Raw genomic sequence first — 4,580 nt, 5'->3', positions numbered from 1 at the left:
GGGTCGTGACTCCATCACCTACATGACTCACGATCTAGGCAATAAAGTATGTAGAACATTATCAAATTGTATATTTATTAAAGAAATATAAGAGAGACAATAATAAATAATTAGAACATGTGCCTCAAGCACTAAATAATTCAAGTTACAGTTTTTCCAAGAATTATAGCTGAAGTGGACCAAAGGAAGGGTTTATGAGGAGTAACATATTGCCTTCAAATAAGAAATTCATCATGGACAAGAAACATCATTGCCATGAGGAAATAGATCAACATGAGTCAAAACAACTTTCTCAAATAAAGTCTCCAACATAGGAGTGCTCCAAGATATGGTAGCCTCGTCACCTATACACTAAAAAATGAGCAAAGTGTAGGAAGTCATACCATGGCTAAATCAAAACTATGAGCATACACTAAGGAGATAGAGATTGAAATGGGAAATCCCCATAAAATATCATCCTCGCATTGAGGAACAAAGTGGAACAAATGGAGGGAAATTCCATAAATATCAACCTTTCAAAGTGGAACCAATAGAACCAAATGGAGGAAAACTCCATATAAAGTGAGTGCACACCAATATAGGATGAAGCTATACTCCATGGGCTAGATAAGGAAACTATGTATCAGTTATACTGAGGGGACCTACATAGTTATCCTTGAAAAAATTGGCTCCCTATGCAACTCAAAACAAAATATCATATAAATCATGTATATCAATGGTATAACACCATAAAGTGTCAACATGGGCATAGAATGATCAAAATATCACAATAAAGTCGAAGGAAAATGTGTAAGATAACTCATAAACCTGAATAAAGATAAAAGAAAGTATTTGGAAGAGCATAAATTATTAGATATCAGTTAAAATCTCCATGCATGGTGAACACAAGTGAAAAGATAGAAAGGATGGGCCCACCAACAAAGGCAATAATCCTCCTAGATTATGGAAAGAGAACGAATTATAAATGAGGATATTTATTTATTTATTTTTAAAAAAAATATAAACTCTTAACTTTTCATTATTGTCTCTATTAGTTTTAAATTCTAAGAAAACTTCTCAAAAAAAAATCCTTAAACTTCTCCCTTTTTTTTTTTTTAAAACCACGTAATTTTAGATTCTTTTCAATGGAAGATATTTAATTAGAAAAAAAATATTGAACTTGAGTTTGAGCTGTCTGACAATGAATGAAAATATGCCAAAATTAGGTTGACAAAAGGCAATGATAAAAGCAAATGATGCTTCTGTCAAGAACTAAAAAAAGAACAAAGAATCTTGCAAGAAAAGACAAGCAAATGTTACAATTGAATCTAAATATAGAGAGATTATACACAACCTCCTCTTTTTGCCCTAACAATACGTTGCCATAGCTGTCCTAGGGCTAGAATAGTCTGGCACAAATTTCTCTTCTTGCAGAATAGGAAGTTTTGATTCTTCTCTGCGGAAGGGGCACTCCAAGCTCCCTGCAATAAATCTATGAAGTACACATTGAGAAAATTGAGCCAAATCTGTGAATGCCAAAGAAAATTGGTGCGCGGAGCTATAAGTTGGAATGCCCAACTCTGTATCTTTGATGGTGAAAGACAGAAGATTTCAGGATCAACATTTATCACAGAGCATGATGCCAAAATGGCTTGCACAGGCAGAGGCCGTCGTTTCGCATGGTAAGCATGATATCATTCTAGGCATGCCTAGAAATGAAGGAAGTGAAACGTTGGGCGTCATTGAGGAATTTAATAAATGGTGGAATAATCTAGAGCTTTCCAAAGCCGTGGTAGCTATCAGGGCTTTGACAGCTGTAATTAAGCACAGCCAGGCTCATACCATGATGGAACTCGAACATGAGCTTACAAGCGCGTCTCACTCTCTTAAGGCATGGGATGAGACATCTATATCGCTATCTGCTGGGTGTGACCTTTTCATGTGATACTTAACTAGGACAAATGCTTTGGAGTATGAAGACTTTTCTACTAGCAAATCTCGTCTGATAGAATGAGGTGAAAGATTTGGTGAAATCTCCTTTAAGGCTCGTAAGACTATTGCGATGCTCGAGCAAGATTTTGTACAAGATGGTAGTACTATCCTTATTCATGGTTTTTCAAGAGTTGTTTTGGCACTATTAAAGATGGAAGCATTAAATGGGAAGCACTTTAGTGTTATTTGCACTGAAGTCCGGCCTGCCAATATAGGCATAGAAATGTCAAAGGAACTGGTAGCTGTTGATGTTCCTGTTAAACTAATCTTAGATTTTGCGGTTGCTTAGATTCGGGCATGTTGTTCTAACACCAACACAGGATAGCTAAAACAAAAAGAAATGCTGACAAAATTGGACAATGTCTTAACCAAATCGAATGGTCATCATGCTTCACAAACAACCATTCTAAACACCTATAAGGATAAGATGTAAGAAATGATAAGATATATCTATTCGTGAACAGATTCATGCATCTGCATTTGCCTATTTTCAATGGAGGGTGCATTCCAATACCCTTCTCAATGATAGGATGGAAAAGTTTCAATTTCCTGTGACAGCCAAAATCATATCTACATATACCTGAATAATCTATTCAGGATTTTTGGTTATATATATGAAAGACTACTTCTTGGCTTTTGCTCTTCAAATGTATGTACAAGACAGTAAAAGAAATCAAAGTGAATATCATAATATAGGATCTCACAATCCCAAAGCATATGAATACATTAGAGCAGTGTGGCATAGCCCATCGAAAATCTACATCTAATCTTTCATAGTCAAATTTCGTGCAATTAAATGCATTTAAAAATTGCCTCCACGAAGGAAGAGAAAAGACAGACTTAAGCGATCAAGAGAATAAGGAAATTGCTAAAAAAAATCTATATGTTAAAAACACAGGCAGAAAAATAAAACCTTCAAAAAATATCGCACCCATTGTCAAACACATCAGAACCCAATATGCAGTTGGGAAGTGATTGGATCATAGTAAAAAAGATATCTAGATAGGAAAGTCTTTTGGCGGCAAGTCTGCCAAAGGGGGTTAGATGAAAACTAATATAAAACTAATATAAAATAAGAAGTAACCTGCACAAATTAGAGAAAACAGAAGTTAATCAAGTTTGGCTGTAAACCAGCCAAACCCAAAAAAAAAATTCAATTTCTTCCATCTTAAGATGATTGAAATCTCTCTCAAGTGTCTCCTTCGAATCGTACCTTCATGCAAACACTCAAAAAAAAGATTAAACTGCTCTGATACCATGTTAGAAATGGAAAAAGAAATATGGAAATAAGCAAAAACTAGGAAAGAATCTAAGTGAGTTAATGCATGAAAAGATATTACCATAAAATAGGAGAGAGAAAGCTTCAAGATCCAACACCATGAGACAAGATATTTGGAAAGGGGAAAGCAAAGAAAACCCCTTGTGATGTTATGAATGAGGCATGGAAAGCCTAAGAAGAAAGAGAGAGAGACCAAGAGAACAATTACTCATACAATAATTGAGAAGAGGAAGAAACCTCATTGAGAAATGAGAGAAGATGGTCATCTCTTAAATAGAGATGAGAGAGAGGAGTTAGAATGTAACTCCCATGTCTATGAATGCCACCATTCATAAGTGTGTGAGGCCAAGTGTGAGATTCCTCTTAAGGAGGAATAATCTAAATTACAAATTACAATATATATTTGTCCTCACATATTCCACTAGATGACAAAATAAGATGTAGTGGAAAAAGGACAAAAAAGAAATATATTAGGATACCTTGGCTTATATCCTAATATATTATAACAATAAATAAAGGAGGTTTAACCTTGTTTTATAAACACACCAAGGAAAGATTACAACTTCTAACAAGCACCTTCATGCGACTCATGAATGAGGTACTTAAGAAGTTCTTGGGAAAATTTGTTATTGTCTATTTGGATGATATTTTAATTTTCAACAAGACTTTGGAAGAACATTTACTGCATATTCGTAGTGTCCTTGAAAGGCTAAGGGAAGAGAAACTGTTAATTAATCTGAAGAAGTCTATCTTTGCAAAAAGGGAGTTAGTCTATTTGGGGTTTGTTATATCACCCGAAGGTCTCAAAATGGATCCAGAGAAGGTAAAAGCCATCTTGGAATGGCCTACTCCAAGGTCTGCTACTGAGGTAAGATCATTTCATGGTCTGGTTAGTTTTTACAGGAAGTTTATTAAGAATCTCAGTGGCATATGTGCACCCCTAACTGATACAATAAGAGGGGATAGAAAAGAGTTCAAATGGACTGTAGCAGCTGCGAGAAGTTTTGAATTGCTGAAGAAGAAGGTAACAGAACAACTTGTTTGGCACTTCCAAATTTTAGAAAGGTTTTCCAAGTTGATTGTGATGCTAGTGGTAGCGCTATTGGGGCTGTATTAAGCCAAGAAGGTAAGCCTATTGCATATTTTAGTGAAAAATTGAATGATGCAAAGAAGAAGTATTCTATTTATGATCAAGAGTTCTATGCAATAGTTCAGGCCTTAAAGAAATGGAAGCATTATTTATTGCCAAAGGAATTTGTTTTGTATACTGATCATCAAGCATTATAGTACCTAAATAGCCAAGGTAAATTGAATCAGAGGCATATGAAGT

General features: G+C 35.1%; 1 pseudogene; it reads left to right on the top strand.

The window, feature by feature from the left end:
* The first annotated feature begins 1,570 nt into the window (after positions 1-1,570).
* On the top strand, positions 1,571-2,260 carry LOC149537420 (uncharacterized; annotated as a pseudogene).
* The last annotated feature ends 2,320 nt before the right edge of the window (positions 2,261-4,580 follow it).

Source organism: Cupressus sempervirens, chromosome 9 (genome assembly GCF_028749045.1).
Source record: "Cupressus sempervirens isolate cs-2001-9-10 chromosome 9, ASM2874904v1, whole genome shotgun sequence".
NCBI lineage: Eukaryota > Viridiplantae > Streptophyta > Pinopsida > Cupressales > Cupressaceae > Cupressus > Cupressus sempervirens.
This window is presented reverse-complemented; position numbering and strand designations above follow the sequence as displayed.